At 33.0% G+C, this 18003-nt stretch overlaps 1 long non-coding RNA gene across 1 annotated transcript in view; it reads right to left on the reverse strand.

The window, feature by feature from the left end:
- Positions 1 to 652: 652 nt before the first annotated feature.
- Positions 653 to 18003, reverse strand: part of LOC141560653 (uncharacterized) — a 29526-nt gene continuing 12175 nt past the window's right edge. Inside the window, exon 5 of the long non-coding RNA XR_012487768.1 lies at positions 653 to 1438. This is a non-coding gene — a long non-coding RNA (uncharacterized LOC141560653). The remainder of the gene's footprint in view (positions 1439 to 18003) is intronic.

An 18003-nucleotide genomic window follows, 5' to 3' on the forward strand; every position in this document is an offset into this window, starting at 1 on the left:
AGGTTTATTTATTTTTGTTGGTTTCAGTTATTTGAGTTATTCTGTGTATTGTTTTCCTGGTTCTGGTTACTTTGGATCAGTTGATATTTCTTCTAGTAGTTCTCTGAATTTTTCAAATCCATCTTTTTGTAAGGCCCTATAACATTCAACTGCCACAATTTGTTTGACCTTTTCCCAGTTGATAAACATCTAGACATTTTGCTACCATAAAAGTGTTGCTATTAATATTTTGACATACGTGGGACTTTTCTTTTTGGGGTTGATCTCTTTTTGTTTTTTCATAGAAATAGAATTTTTAGGTGAAATTCTCTTGTTTATGTTTATAATCATCTATGCAAACTCAAAGTTATTGATTCTAACTTTTCTAAAAAAGTTAAAACATTCTAAAGATTATGCTAGGTTTGTGATCAGGCTTTATAATAATTTTGATTTAAGATATTTTCTTCAATATTTTACTTTTCTGTAACTGAAAAAAATGTATTTTATAGTTTATACTCAATCCTAAGAATATTAAGTATAAATAGCATATATTAAAAAAAATCAAGAGATATTAAGTTTTGGGAGAAATAATGGTTAAAAGTCTTGATTACAGGAGATATATTTGACCCCAGATTCTAATACACATTAGCTATATGAGTTCAGGTGAGCCACTTCATCTCTTTATTTTAAGTGTAAGGATGAATAATATAAGGATCTATGAATCTACTAATCTACTATCAGTTGTAGAAAACAATATGTACACCCAGAAAAGGGACCCTGGGAAGAGTGTAAACTGAGAGCATTGTTTTTTTGTTTTGTTTTGTTTTGTTTTGTTTCTCTTCCCAGATTATTTTTACCTTGCGAATACAATCCTTCCTTTGCAACAACAACAACAAAATTTGGTTCTGCACATATATATTGTATCTAAGATATACTATAAGATATTTAACATTTATGGGAATGTCTGCCATCTAGGGGAGGGGGTGGAGGGAAGGAGGGGAAAAACTCGGAATAGAAGGGAGAACAAGGGATAATGTTGTAAAAAACAAAAACAAAAACAAAAACAAAACAAAACAAAACTACCTATACATATGTACTGTCAAAGAAAATGTTATAATTATAAAAATTAATAAAAAATGTTCAAAAAAAAAGAAAACAATATGTATAAACAAGTCTGGGACATTTATATGCTATACTCTGTAGTGGAAGTCAGTCAACTTGAACCACTGGTGGAAAGTTTTAAGGAATCTTTAGCAGTCACTTGTTTTTCCAAAGTTTAGTTCTTGAAAAAGTTATTTTGACTCCTTCTTGATGGTCTCAAGGTCCATGAAGGTTCTGAGAAAGAGAAGAATTTTCTCTAAAGTAGGGCTTCATAAGTTTGTTTTGTTTTTTTTTTTTTTTCATCAGACTCCTGTCTGATAAAGTCTATGGCTGCCTTCTCAGAATGATGCGTTGTTATCTGCAATTATAATTGAAAGAAATTATATCAGTTGGAGGCCATTGAAGAGTCAGTTGACATTTTTTTAACTATCCAAACTTTCAGATCCCCTGAAATCTAGCCATAGAATTGTACCACTGCTTTAAAGGGACCTATTTTTATGGGGTTACTTTTATAGCTCCATAATTGTCCTTAATATGGATTTGACATTACATCATAGGTTGTAACAACCAATTTTGCAATTATAACCCTCTTTCCAGATACCTATCTAAACCTTTAAACCATTCCATCTTTTGCCCTCTCTGGGAGCTCTAGGTGACAAAAAAAACCTTAGGAACCAGTTCTTAGATTCTCATTCTTATTTGCAAACACATCAAATTAAACAGCAACTGGAGGCAAAGGAAGATCAGGGCAAAGTCCACCCATGCTGGCTTATGTACTCCAGCATGACTTTCAGCCAATATAGCTGCATGCTCTTAACATCTCACCAGTGGGGGAGTGGGGCGGGGAACCAATTCTATTAAACTCAAATTTGAGATTAAAAAAGGATGTTTTAGTATCTTGCCATAAATAATTCAGAATAATTCATGCTGTATTCTGCCCTAGATATGAGTACACAATTCCTGAGGGTTCATAAATTCTGGGGAAAGCACAGCTGAAAAGCATCTCAGTGGTTTGCTAGCTTTGTTTAAACATAAAGTAAATTTTATAGGGATTAATTGGAAGGGAAGTAAACCATTCCCCTTGGACCTTTTCCATTCAAACAAATAACTTCCATGACTCCTCTTCTATTTGTAACCCCCATATCTCTTTGCTTGTATACATTAATAATATCATTTATTCAATTGACATAATAGTTTGAAATCTATCTAGTGGTATCTAAGTCACTTATAACTGTTCCTTTTCATGGCCATCTGTCTGAAGCCTTCTCTAAGGAGATGACTAACTCAATCCATACAGCACCTGCTATCTTAGGATTCACAGACAGTCACTTTAGCAGATGCTGGGCTTGTTTTTATTGATTGCATATTTTACCAAGGCAGCAATGAGACCAAGTGATCAACGGCTCAATCCATAAAGTAAAAATAGTGTTTATACATTAACATGAAATGAACTTTGGATACTGTAGTCAGATGATGGGATGAGGGCATAGTTTGGGTATGAATTTTCCCCTGGGTACTTACATTTTAGCCTAGCTTCTTTGAGAATAATCTATTTGGTGCTGATCTCTCTCTCTACATGCTGTAGATGAGATTTTTCTATCCCCATTTTTCTAAGATTTCCCTCAGTAGATTGTTCTGATGGCTCTTTCTATAAGACCCTGTATATCTTGATGAAAACTGGAGTAGGAGCAGATTAGAAAGCTGTATGTTTACAAATATTTAGATTTCTGGTATGATAGAGAGAAAAGGTTTTGTGTTTGGAAGGATGGGGAAACTACTAACTGATTTTATTGGCATATGGAATTTGGTCAGGAAATCTTATCTCTCATTGTAGAGATGTGATTTTTAGCAAATTAATCAATTGATCAATTAGCATTTATTAATCAACTTCTATTTCTAAGCCCCAAGGTAGACTCTGGTATATAAAGACAAGAATGAAATAGTCTCAGGCCTTAAGGAGATTGACCAAAGTTGAAAACTACACATGTATGTAGACTAAATGTATATATAAAATACACATAGAATAAATAAAAGGTAGTTTGGTAAGGGAAGGCACTAGTAATTAAGTGAAACAGAAATGACTTCATGTAGAAAGAGTTTGAGCTCTGTCCTTAAGGCTGATGGTAGAGAAGGACTACATCCCAGACAAGTGGGTCTCAAACTGGACAGTCAGGGTAAAGGTTCAGAGATGGGAGATGTAATGGTATGTCTGAGGAATGGCAAGCAAGTCTTTGTTTTAGAGAGTTGCCTAAGCTAATGGGACGTTAAGTGATGATCACATAGCCCATAGAGATAAGAGATAGTACTTGAATTCAGGTCTTATTGACTGAGATGTTGTTATCCACTTAACTATGCTTCTGTGATTATAGAAAAATGTCCATAATTAAATCCTGATTGCTACCAGAGAGAAAGTTAAAAGCTATTTGGGAGAAAATATTTGAAAAATGAGAAATTGAGCAGGTAATATGGAGCAAAATACATATGGTGCTTGGAAAAATTAAATACATTCTCCTTTCTTTCATCTGTTTATTGGGTGGCAGATTTCTGTCTGAGAATCATTCTAAGGCATTGCTTGATGAGAATCTGCTTTCTAGATTCCTGAATTAATCTTCTGGGTAAAATGACCAGCTTATATTTAATTTCTAAGATGGTCAGATATAATAATAGAGAATAGCATGAAAAAAATTGAGTTTTTCCTTCAGTTTGACACAACACGTATTTCTTCTCTACCATGCCAGAGGCTACCCAAATGTTCCTGAGAACTTCCAGTCATTCATTCATATCAAAATGTATCTTTTTCTCACAGGAAACTTGGCAGATGTTTAAGAGCACAGAGAAGCCCTTCACACCAGTATTTAACTGAGCATACTGTGTATTGTAATTAACAATCCCACTATCTGTTTACCAGAAAATGAAGGAAAAGGATATACAAACAAAATCAAGTGAATTAGATCTGTTTGTATTTAGACTAAGGGCAATGATGATTTTTTAATGAAAACATTTTTTTTTTAAATGTGAACTTTCAAAATATATATATTTTTTCTTCCCGGGGAAGTACTTTATTAAATAATGATAATTAAAACAATTAATTCAGAAATGGTGTGTGGGTGTGTATATGTGATGTTTCTCTTATTCACCTGATGGAAATAAGCACTCAAATGCCACCATAAAAGATTAAAGACAAGTGGTCATGTTGGCTATCAAGAAATATTTTTGAGGTTGCCTGAGACTCCTGCTGTAACTAGCCACTGTTCTCTCTCTGGATACCATATTCTTCTTCAATTACAAATTACCTTCTCTCTCTGAATTAAAATATACCAAGTATCACACACCATAAGGTAATCATATGAGTTGAGCTTAGGGAGTCAATAAGCTGATTTTTTTTTTTTTTCATCTCTTAAGTCCTTCCTTGGCTTTAACCCCGGAGGTAAATTCTACCAAGCCATCAATCGGGAAACACTGCCAGCTTCTATTGGAAATGCAAAGTTCTGCCTTGATGTCAGGATCAAGGAGCTGCATTTGTAATATTGTGCTCATGAAACAAACCTCATTTTTTCCCCCCAAGTAATTGGCTTCCTGCTGTCAGGAGCTCTCGAGAAGAGTTTGACGAGTGTTTGGATTTGTCCATTAGTGCTTTCTTTGCGTCTCTATCCGCGTACCCCATTTTTGTTTCGGCATGTTATTAATGCCCTATTTGCATTGCAGAGTTGAATTTTGACTTTAATACTCTACTTTTCCAAGCATAATAGCATTATGCTGTAGCAGACATTTTTCAGGACCCATATATCTTGAATAATCAAAGGTGGAACAGACCCAAGTGAAATTTCAGAGATTTGAAAGATTGAGTAGCCCTAGCAACCTATTCAAGCCCTAGATGGCCTCCATTTTTTATTCTTTTCCTGTCCCAGTTTTCCCTTATTTCCTGAAAGTAGCATTTGCATTTTATGAGATGCAAAAATGACTGTGCTATGGTTGTTCTGGCCTTTGGCTTATTAAAAAGAAAATTCTCAAAGCTTTTTTTTTTTTTTTTTTTTTTTTTTTTTTTGAGAGTTCAACCTGCTTTAAATTATTCCTTTTGGGAAAAACATTCTAGTCTCTAAAGTGCTTACATGGGAACTGCTCTGTGCCGCATATCGATAAGCTAATCAAACAAGAAATAAACAAAATTTTTGGAGATGACTGCTATCTAAAAGCAATAATAGAAGTGTTAAAATTCTCTCCTGGAAGAGTTTAAAGGGTCAGGGCTCAGTAAGTTTATTGCATGAGAAACTGGTAAAGGAAATTCAGAAACTGATCTCACATCTATCTTGATTTAAAAAAATAGAAAAAGAAAAATTGAAAATACAGAGATGAGTAGCCTCCAACCAAAAGTTTTTAACCAGTTGAGAGATTTTTATGTTTACATCTGGGGAAAATGTTAATAGTTGAATAGAAAAAAAGGAAGGGAATAAAAATATATCTTTCCTATCAACTAATAGAGTAAAATTTTAGAATCTATAATTATTTATTCTAATATTAATTCAATTCAGCAGAGATTGATTCAACCTCTAACATGAGCAAGGCTCTTTTGGTCTTCAAAGGCTTTAGGGTACAATGATGAACAATCACTAAATTCCTGTTCTCAAAGTGTTTGCAGTCTAAAGGAAATTATCAAGAAGGTATTAAGGTATATAAAAGGTATATAAAAAGGAAATTTTAAGGAAACATGAAAATTTTATAAAATTTTATAGTAGAAAAATGGAATAGTAGAAAAAGCACTGGATTCCTGATTGAGATTCTAATCCTTACTACATGGTTTTAGATAAATAATTTACCTGTCTCTATTTCCTCATTTCTGTTAGTGATTAATTACATTAATTATTTAAAAGAATAAAACAACAAAGAAAGAAAAATTCAGTTCTGGATGTGACTCTTGTCAATAGGAAGAACCTGATTTCTAGCAATAGAAATGACTATGAGAAGTAGGGAGAGAAGTTTACATGGCAAAATATTGTGACTAGTGATATAGCTCAGAATGAGATAAGGCTGGTTAGGAAAATGCAAGGCAACATTAAAATTTTTTTGCCTTTACTTTTTGTTTTATTTTATTTTTTAATTCTTGGGGGGAAAATGGGGCAGCTAGAAGGTACAAAAGATAAAATGTTAATCTTGGAGTCAGGAAGACATATTTCTTAATTCAAATCTAGTCTCAACTAGATTATAGTCTCAACTATAATGCCCTAAGGCATTATAACCCTGTTTGTCTCAGTTTCCTCATCTGTAAAATGGATCAGAGAGGAAAATGGCAAACTTTTTCAATATCTTTGTCCCAGAAAACCCCAAGTGTGGTCATAAAAATATGGTTGAACAACAACAAATTGAAAAAAAGAATGCTTAAAGAAAGAATGGGTATGAAGCTTGATAGCACAATGATAACTGAAAACAGTGAAGAGAAAGTTATTCAATTTTTGGTATGCTTCTGTTAAAATGTGGCATAGTAAGTAGAGAACTGAGAACAAGTCAGGAAGAAGTGGGTTTTATACATGTTGATTGTGTGATGATGGACAAACCACTTCTAAGATATTTGTTTTGTCTCTACAGGTTATGAATATGTCCAAAATGCTTGTTTAGTGCAACTTGTAAGGAGGGATGGATAGATGTTTCTGGAATCTTGTCATCCTTTTCTAAGGGAGATTATGATTCCTGCTTTGAAGGGAGTAAGGAGAAGGGATTAGGAGGCTGTTTACTATTTTCATTTGAGAGAGGGACATTGAATTCGAATTATATTGATTTATCCCCCTAAACATTGCTGGTCAAAAGACATGAATTTTAGGGTTAAAAACTGACTTTTCTTGGATCTTATCTCTTAAAATGGAAGTATTACTAAAATTTATGCCTATGGGTTTGAATGCTTATAGGCTACTTCTACATGTACTTGTACTTTTTGCAGGTTACACAAAAAACCATCACAAAGAGTGAACCAGAGAAGTTATACAGAAAAGAATATAACAGTAAATATATAGGTCGAATGAGTTTTCCACAGGGAAAAATATTTCATCTCAACCAAGAGAGTAGTCCAATTTTATTCAATGATAATTTCTCCGAAGTCTTTAAGGAAAGCGTCTAAAAATCAGAAGCATGTTAAGGTACCAACTTTGCCATCATATCTACCTTCAAAGTTGTTCTGTATTTGTTTTGATATATCTTGAGTCAGTTCCTAGGAAAGACTGGAACTACGCAGGTCCTCTTTCTAATAATGAAAAATATCTTTCTTCTTCAAAGATCTCAGCACCATTGTTCTGGCAGGAACTAATTTTAGAATCATCAGTCTCTCCATCAATTAAAAGAGTCTTATGCAAAATATTTCAATCTTTTCTGGAAATTTAGGTTATGCACTTAACCTTTCAGTGCTCTAGGCAACTCTCTGGAACTCAAAAAGTAATTCTGTTCGGAAAAAGGTTGCTTTCTTGGGAATTTTATTTCTATACCAGTGATTTCCATCTAGTTCCTATCCTTATATACTTTTGCAACTAAAAGAAGGACTTTTGATCTAGGAAAGATTAAACAAAAAAGGGTAATAGGCAGTTAATACTCAAGACAAAGAAAGAGAAAGTAAGTGAATCTTTAAATGAATTCAAGGAACCTGGCCTAGTTGGACTACTTCCTCTGCTACAGTAAATGTGATTATTAAAGCACATTTGATTTAGTAGGTTTGTAGAGACTGGGAGAGGAACTATAGAAGGGCAAATGTCCTAATTTTTTAAAAAAAAGGGAAAGAAAAGAGTTTGCAGACTATCATTATGAGTTTTATTCATAATAAAATCCTAGAATGTATTAATACAAAGATGATTAATGAACATCTAGGATATAAAATGATCATAAACAAGTCAGCATGACCATAAAATATTATACTAGACTAAATTAATTTTATTTTGACTGAGATACTAAACTAGTAGATAGGGGAATACCACAGATATAGTTTACTTTTATTTAAACAGAGAATTTAATCAATAATCTTATACTTGTATTATACGACTAAACTTCTTGATAGATGAGACTGATTTCTTTTCCCTTTGAATTTCCAATGCTTAACATAGTTTCTAACACATAGTAGATACTTAATATTTGTTTGTTGACTTGACAATGGACTTGGAAATAGAAAGATGCCATCTCATACAGTTAAATAGGTTTGGCTCTGATTAAATGGTCAAATGACCAAATTCAGGGAAGACATTAAATGGTTCAATATTAATTTGGATAAAAGTGTCTAGAGGAATTGCTAGAGATTTGTGCGTAAACTTATAGAGATGGAAATTTTTATAAATGACTTGTATAAAGCTATAGATGATATACTTACAAAATTTCTAAATGATACAGAGCTAAGAGGTACAGATTACACACACACACATTTATTTGATTGGAAAGTTGGTATAAAAAAAGCTACATAATTGACCAAATTTAATCATGTGAAATTTAATAGGAATAAATGTTATTTTAAACTTATTGTGAGAAATGATTTCTTAGGTATAACATATTGGAGATATGATTAGACAATAGTTTATCTAAAACATGTTTAGATAAAACTATTACCCTTTGATCCAGCAATGTCATTACTGGGTCTGTATGCCAAAGATACCATAAAAGAGGGAGAAGTACCAACATGTATAAAAATGTTTGTAGCAGCTCTTTTTATAATGGTAAAGAATTGGAAATTGAGTGGATGCCCATTAGTTGGGGAATGGTTGAATAAGTTATAATATATGAATATAATGGAATATTATTATTCTAAAAGAAATGATGATCAGGCTGATTTCAAAAAAGTCTGGAAAGACTTATATGAACTGATGCTGAATGAAGTGAGTAGAAGCAGAACACTGAACACAGTAACAGTAAGATTAAATAATGATCAACCATGATAGATTATCTCTTCTCAGCAGTATGGTGATCCAAGATGATTCCCCAAAATGCCATCTCATCCAGAGAAAGAGAGAGTTATGGAGACTGAAATAAAGATAAAAGCATGCATAAAGATAAAAAACATGCTATTTTCACTTTTTTGGGGGGGGTGTTACTTTTTCTTTCTCTTGGTTTTTTCTCTTTTGTTCCAATTTTTTCTTTTACAACATGACAAATATGGAAATATGGTTAAAAACATATTCAGGAGATTTAGTGAATTGTAAACTTGATACAAGTTGATAATGATATGGCAGCTGAGAAAAGAGTGCAATCTTATGACTCCATTGAGAGAACTCCAGCAAAATAAAGAGGTTAGAGTACCATTACATTCAGTCTTGTTCATACCTTGTCTTCAATTCTAGGTTCAGTTCTGAGCAGCACAATTTAATAAAGACATTTATAAAGTTGAGAACTGTTAGAGGAAGACAATCAGAATGGGGTCAGTGACAGAACATGTGAAGGAACTGGGGAGGTTTAGTTGGAGAAGAGAAGACTTAAAGGGAACATATTAATAGTCTTCAAATACTTAAAAGCCTGTCATGTGGAAAAGGTATTAGACCAGTCCTATTTGGTCTGAGTGAAGAGACCTTTGAGGTAATAAGTACAAATTACAAAGTGTCAAATTTAGAGTTGATGTCAAAAAAAAGAAAATGTTCACATTATTAGAATTATCCTAAAAAAAAGGGCAGTAGTAGGTATGTTCTCATTGTAGATCTTTATAAGCAAAGGCTGGAAGGCTATTTTTTGAGTGTCTTATAGTGAGTTTTCTCTTTCTAGAATAAGTTGGACTGAATAGATACTAAGGTCTACTCAGAAATTCTGAGATTCTTACGTAAAATGAAAGTGTTAGTTGCTGAATCCCTGCTGATTTGTTAAGAAGTAGTTTCAGAAGATCTAACTTCGGCATTTGGGAGATGTGCTACAAAATGAAAGAAGTTATGAAATTGATAAATGTCATTGAATTCACTGACTATCACTAATTTCTCATGATGCATGTGGAGAAAAGTGATAATGCCCTCTCATCCTCATATGAATCAAATAAAATGAATCTAGAAAGAATCTGTATTTTCTATCAAGTTATGACCTTCTGGACTAGAAGTTAAAGGGCTTTAAAGACAAAGTGGTACTTTTATTACCAACCAAAGGTTAGGAATTCAGAAGAAAAAGAAAAACACTGGCAGTGACTAGTATGGTATCAAATAACTTAATTTTGTATTATGTGTTGGAGCTTAAGATGTGAGAATGATGGGCTCTTGGTAAGACAACATACATCTCACTATGCTGGGCTGGAGGCTCAGTGATCTGAACAAGGAGAATTTAAACTGAAAATGAAATGGGAAAAGGGATAAAACTTTAAAATGGATTTTTATAGAGGCATAAAGTATGATATAGGAAGAATAGCAATTGAGGAGGTTCCTAGCAACATGCCAAGAGAAATAATTTGGAAAACAGTAAGGAACAATGTCTCAGATGTGTGTGTGTGTGTGTGTGTGTGTGTGTGTGTGTGTGTGTGTGTATTGAAATTTCAATGTTAAAGTAAGAAGGTCCAGATGATTTTATAAAAATCACCAAGAAATAAGATATATTGGATTGGTACTCATCCCTGAAATATATAAATGGGATTCCACACCTCCTCAGTATTTCTTATGCCTGTGCCCCCAGAGATGGGCTCCTCTGTTAAAGGAGGGTACCCAAGATGTTCATCTTATATTTCTAAATGAAAATGATCATCATCTTGTAAGATTAAATAAATTCTGAAACCCACATCTCATTACCCTTTGTCCTTCCTTCTGACATCAGAATTTCTCCTACATCTACTATTTAAGGAGGAGACCCCAGGGCATTCATCTCATCATTTCCTGCTCTTACTACCACTATTTATCATGCCATTGTGCTAAGTAATCCCCTGTCCTTTTTGAGTTTTTTTCTTCCATTAGACAGTAACTTTTTTGGGGAAGAAATTATTTTGTGCCTCTTCTTTGTATCCCCATGTTTAGTACAATATCTGATACATAGTAGGTGCTTAACAAATATTTATTGACTGTATTTAAAAATAGCAAGGAAAGGAAGCAAATCAGTAGTTGTGTCAAGAAAAAAATATATTTTATATAAAGCCCTGAATTTGGAGAAATGTTGATAGTGGTGATAGATATTTATAAGTAAGGGTAAAGACAGGAGAAACAGAACAGGGCCTGTTTATTTTGGAATAGATGGACCACTCATGCTGATGGAAGAAATGGGGTAATGAACTTCTGATAAAAGTCACAAAAATACCATAGAGACAAGCTAAAGACATTATGGAAATTTTTTTAAAGTCTCAGTTCACTAAAATCAAAATGTCTATTAAATTATTGATTTACTGTGATTGTAATTTCATTTTCCAAACTGCAAATGAAGTAATGAGAGAGAGTAAACTGTTATTCTGTATTTAATTTTGATCAATAAGGAAGCACAGGTTGGTGGACTGGAAGCAATGGGAACTTTGATGGAAAGTAACTATAACATCCTATTATCTGTTTATAATAACCAACATAGAAAATATACTGAGCATAGCTAGATATATACCTATGTAATAGAAGAATAGATTTCTAAAGTTTAGGGGAAAGTTAATTATAATCATATCTTCAGAGAGTCTAAAGGGAAAAAGTTAAGAATGACAAAAGGCTTTTATAAAATAACATTATGATGATATAATTATTAATAGTTCTAATGGTGAAGGAACTGGTAAATTATTAAAGTAGCTCTATATGGAATTATAAGGAACTATTCAATGATTTCTGATTCAAAAATATGGAAAGAAGAACATGTAACAATATCAAAATCCAAAGAATGGCATGGACTTGAAAGCATATTGCTAGGAAAATTAAAGCTCAGAGTGAAGTAAAATATGTGAAAAATTTCAAGGACAAATTTAAAATCTCTTTATGCTATATTTGGGCACAAGAAGATTAGCATAGAAGGAGGTTCATTGCTTCTGGTGGATAGCTTAATGTTAAAGAATGACATAGAGAAAGTGAACTAAACTGTTATTTTACTTCTGTCTCCTTTTTCAAGGAGAATATTCTTTATCCTAGAAAGGGAAAAAATGAATATGCTTAAGAGGGAGTCAGAGATAAGTGAGTAGATAGAAAGACAATGACAAGCAAGTATAAATGACTTCAAGTTTCCTGGTCAGGACCCCTTATCCTACAGTATGCTAAAAGAATATGAATATATGATTGTTGAGCCTCTGATGATGATCCTTGTGGAGTTGAAGGAAAGGTTCTAAGGGATTAGGGAAAGTAAAATCCTCAAAAATGGGAAAAAATTAGTTTCAGCAAACTGAATTTGCAGTACTGATGTTGAAAAGCTTGTTTTTGAACTCATACCTCCACAGTGGTTCTTCTGTTTATGGAGGAACCAAGACATTCCATAGATGGTTCATTTAAAAGGACCAGAATGTCTTTAACACAGACAAACTATGCCAGACTAATTCCATCCTTTTTTGATGGGATTATCATTGTGGAAATCAGGAGAATGATGCTGATATAGAGAAGCTAATTTTCATAAAGGCATTTGACAATCGAATAATATCTCTATAGGTAAAAAGTAGAGAAATGTAAATTAGATGGTGGTATAAGTATGTGGATTCAGAACCATCTGAACAACTATATGCAAATGCTAATAATTATTAAAGTTCATTTGAAAGGAAGGTTTCTCTTCCCATTCACTGTTACATTTAACATTTGTATTAGTGATTTGGATGAAAAATTTGCTATCCTTTTTCAAATGTAGATTTGTTATTTTATTTCTGTCTCCTCTTGTAGATGTCTTAAAGTTAGTATGGAGACCTAATTTTTGGGATTCAGAATCACAAGAGTTAAAAATGATTTCTGAAAGGGTGAAATGATTGAATAAGGTGAAATTTAATACTAATAAACTAATTTATCAATCATTCATTTAAATTTTAAAAATCAAATGTACAAACCCACAATAGTAAAGACTTAGCTAGATAATATATGAAAATGGTCTGTACTTTCATGAAATGTAAATTATGATATGGGTTAAAAATGGGATGAGCTTGCTAAAAGACAAAAGAAGATAAATCCAGAATCTGATACAAAGAGTCTTGGAGGAGTAGGATGAATGAGGTATGTGAAAGTTTGTATTTAGCTTTAGTATTGTATGGTTCTAAGCAGAATAATTATTTTGTTGAAACCAGTATTCCTATGATTCCTTAATTATTTTAGATCCTTTAATTTTGGCTTATGACTCTACTTATTTACCACTTTCACTAATTTCTGTTGTCATGTCTTATCCTGTCATACTTTGTGATGCTTCTTTTTGTTCATTTAAACATGGCTTGAACCAAGATTACATATATTTTCCTTATTGCCCTGCATACTTCTGAGTACAAGAAATCTAGTTGCAGCTTTATTCAGGATGATTCTTCAGGGCTAAGTGTGTTGAAATTCTTCCTACTGACTCCCCATGAATTTTTGACAACTCTTGATGCTGCAGCCCCTGGGGCATGAACCCAATTCAGGATAAATGGATTGTTAGAAGACCACAGCTCTTAAGTCTCTAAGCTACTGGGGAAAAGGCTCGTGATTTATTCCCTAACTTCATGCCTCTTTCCCCTTTCCTCATCCAAGTAGTATATAGCATACTTTCACAATATTACCTTCATTTCTGACTTCATTTATGTTCACTGAAATATTCTCTACCATGCTTTCCTCAATCCTTCTTTCTGTATTTCCTCACATGAATATATATTCTTAGAATACAATGCTACTCTTTTGCTATTGTTGTTAACACCATCAAGGTATAACTCCATGTTAGAGGCAGCTGGTGACACAATGGTTAGAGTACTGTATCTGGAGACAGGAAAACCTGAGTTCAAATATATCCTTATATACTTATTAGCTTTAAAATTCTGGGTAAATCACTTAACTTCAATTTGCCTCAGTTTCCTCAGCTGTAAAATGGTGATAATAAATGCATCAACTTCACAGGGCTTTTGAGAGGATGAAATGAAATAGCATTTATGAAAAATGCTTAGCATAGTTCTGGGACACAGTAGGTACTTGTTTCCTCCATTCCATCACATGAATAGAATTATTTGGTCAAAGGGAATGATTATTTTTTTTAACTCCTGTTGTGTAGTGTTAGATTGCTCTTGAGAAAGATTTTATAAGTTTTCAATTCCATAAGCAATGAATGAGCATATCTTCCCCCTCATAACTCTAATATCATTTAATTTTATTGCTTTTATGTATGTGTATATGTATACATTTTTGCCATTTTGATGGGTATGAAATATAGCTAACTATTAAAGATATCTTAGCAATGCAAAGTGGAAAAAAGGAGAACTAGTAAAATGAAATGTGAACCGAGATAAAACAGGGAAAACTGAATAAGAAAAAAATGGCCAAAAGATCCTAATGATGACTTAGGAGCAAAGAATAAAGAAAAAGTTTTATTTTAATTGATTTGAATATAAATATATATCATTACTCATTAATTAAATTAATAATTACAATTAGAATTGGTTGTGGACAGCTAGTTGGCACAGTGAATAGAATATTGAGGCTTGGAGTCAGGAAGGTCTGAGTTCATATATGGCCTCAGACATTTACTGGCCGTGTGACCCTTAGCAAGTAACTTAACTCTGTTTGCCTCAGTTTCTTAAACTGTAAAATAAGCTGGAGAAGAAAATGACAAATCACTTTGGTATTTTTACCAAGAAATCCCAAGTAGGATCATGAAGAGTTGGACACAATTGAAATGATTGAATAACAAAAGTTTTATTGTTGTCTCCTTTCTTAGATTTTGCTTGTAATGATTTTTTTTGCATCTTTCCTGCTATTCTTTACAAGTACCATATCTATATATATACATAGATAGATAGATAGATAGATAGATATAAACATACATTCATATACACACACATATATATATATATAATAAAGTATCATATCTATGTATGTATATACAATACATATATATATGTATATAGACATACATAATGACATTTTCTCCCTTTTTGAGTAAATTAAATCATTTGGTGCCATCTAGTTCCATTAAATCTCAGTCATAAGTTAAAATTTGTCTTGTTGAAGTAGAATCTTATTCAACTTGCTTGTTACTCAAAATCCATTTAAGTGCAGATTTCTTAGCCCATAAGTTTTATTTTTGTCTCCTTTCTTAGATTTTGCTTGTAATGATTTTTTTGGCATCTTTCCTGCTATTCTTTTTAAAGTGTAGTTACTCTGCATGATATCTGACTTGGTAGATATAAGTAGGCAGTATTCTCTCTCTTTTCTATTCAGTTTAAAGCCTTTTTGATTAGATTCACAAGACTCCAGGAAAATGCATTTCCACTAGTTGTTTGATGCACTTCATCCCTGGCCACGAGCCCATCATTCTTGTATTCTAAGTACTACTCCAGAAAAGCAAATCCTATTCTCGGATGCCATCTTCTTAAATACCTCTTAACTTCCCCAAATTTTCTTTATAGTTTGAAGCCTTTGCCTTTGATTAGTGTTCCTGATGAAAACATTACTTGCTTCCCTAAGGCCTTTTCTTTATTGTTCAAGACTTCAATAAAAATTTTTGAGACTTTATCTCCTTATTTCCTCCCTCCTAAACTATAAGTACAATAGCAACTTATCAAAATGATCCCTTTGTTGATTAGCATGGAGATTTTGACCTTCTCTCTTTCCAATCTGAGCTGATTTATCCCTATTTGCACTGTGGTGGCATTCTAATAACTGGGCTTCATTATACTGGTTCTGGATTTAGTGCATCTGATAGACTTTAGTCACACTTTAACTGAGAACTCTAAAACTTAGGCAATCCATTAGCTTTAGATTTCCAGAAGCAAAGATTACGGTTATGTACTACTGTGCCCAGCAATACTTAAAAACCTTTATCAATGCTTATTAAGTTATTTGCAATTTGTGTCCAAATTAATTGCCCAAAGTAGAGAATATTCATCCTAACAAGTCTTAGGAGGTTTTCTATCATATCTTGGAAATAAAATTCTCTTTTCCGAGTACTTTATTCTAATTAGACTACTTTTCACAAGAGAGTCGCAAAATAGCAGGGGTACCATTAGTTTCACTCATTCAATAAGTGCTATACTATTTTGAAAACCAATATAAAAGAAAATTATGGCAACCTGAAACCTTGGAAGGAAATACAGTGGGTATTTCCAAGTGTCATATGCAGTGCCCAAGGGAAAAAAAATATTATAGTAGGGATCTCCAATATGCTACACCCACATTTTTTCTCTTCTAGCATGACTGGTTATTTGGTATGCTCTTTGTTCCTCAACCTTCCATTCCTAGTATGTGATAAAAATCAGCTATTATAGTCTTCTCTTCTTTTGCTGGCCTTCACACATTCCCAATAATGCAACATGTAAAGTACTCAAGAATAACCTTTCCAGCTTTCATTGTAAGCCCCCAATGGACATAATTTATACATTTCTTTCAAAAAAAGATAAGTGGCAAATGATGTTAGCAGTTTCTATACTATTCCCAGATCTTAAATAATATCTATTTTGTGTTATCAGCTAAAAAAGCAATTTTTGAGTTGACACTGGACTCTTCACGGAAACCTTGTCAGTCACTTGCTTTTCTAAGAGAGCCAAGTATCTTTTATTCTTGATTAGATGTCTTGATTATCTCAGTGAACAATCAAATTAAACAGACCGTTAAAATAGTCACAAAAAGGAAAGCAAGTAGAACTGTGATTCACTCGTTTTAAAGAGAAATGCTATAGCATCTGATAAATGAGAACAAAAAAAAAGAACAAAAACTAAATATTGAGGCTGTCTCATCACTTTTCACTGTGTACTTTATAATTTCTGCTACCATTGCATATCTTGTTTTGTTTCTGCATGAATAGTTATGATTACCCTTTAAAACTGCATGTGAGCCAATTATTTAGTCAATGGATGTATGTATAGCCTTTACAGCTCATACTAGACTAGGATCTGAAGCGTGAGGATATTCTAAAGATGACATCTAGCGGTTGCCGTGGTAACTGAATAGACTACATCTCAGTAATCTTTTGCATAGATTTCTAGAATTGAAACTGGCATTTTTTCGTTTTAAACATAAGACACACACACACTGAGAGAGAAAGAGAAAGAGAGAGAACACACACACACACACACACACACAGAGAAAGAGAGAGAGAGAGAGAGAGAGAGAGAGGGGGGGGAGAGAGAGAGAGAGAGAGAGAGAGAGAGAGAGAGAGAGAGAGAGAGAGAGAGAGAGAGAGAGAGAGAGAGAGAGAGAGAGAGAGAGAGAAACAAAGGTGCTATTTAATTCTTTTGGATTGGGTTTTATATTTCTGATCAGCTCTATTCTGTAGATCTACCCTATATGTTGTGGAGCCATTTTGAAAGGAGTAAATGAATCAAAAAACCATTATTGAAAATTTCACATTGAATTAGAAGAGGGTACTCTAGGGGACTGCCCATAAAGCAAGCTTTTATTAAATGTATTGAGAATCAGATGGGAAGTTTTGTCGACTTGAAGAAGATAGGACCTGGATTTGAATTCTAGCCTCCAATGAGATAACTATGTGATCATAAGTAAATCACTTCTCTGAATCTCCATTTCTTCTTTTATAAAATGGTACAATAAAACAATGTCAACATTGTCTACTTTTTACAAAATTGTTGAGATAAAATATGAGATATTAGCATCATTCTGTGTTTGCCCCTTTGAGGGAAGTACACAACAAAAATGTAGCTTGACCTCTAATCAAGAATCAACTGAGGAGGGTTAACTGGATTTCAACAACATTTATTATATGCTCATTTTGTATAGAGTTATTGACATCAGTTGATACTATAAATGTACATTTTATAAAAGATGTCAAGGTATAGTAATAAATTTATAGGGTAATTGGGTTACACCATAACTTTTCCCCAAGTAATAATTTTATTTTGATAGATATAATTAATAACATTTTTATTCTATGTGATAATGG

The sequence above is a fragment of the Sminthopsis crassicaudata genome, chromosome 3 (assembly GCF_048593235.1).
Source record: "Sminthopsis crassicaudata isolate SCR6 chromosome 3, ASM4859323v1, whole genome shotgun sequence".
NCBI classification, from domain to species: domain Eukaryota; kingdom Metazoa; phylum Chordata; class Mammalia; order Dasyuromorphia; family Dasyuridae; genus Sminthopsis; species Sminthopsis crassicaudata.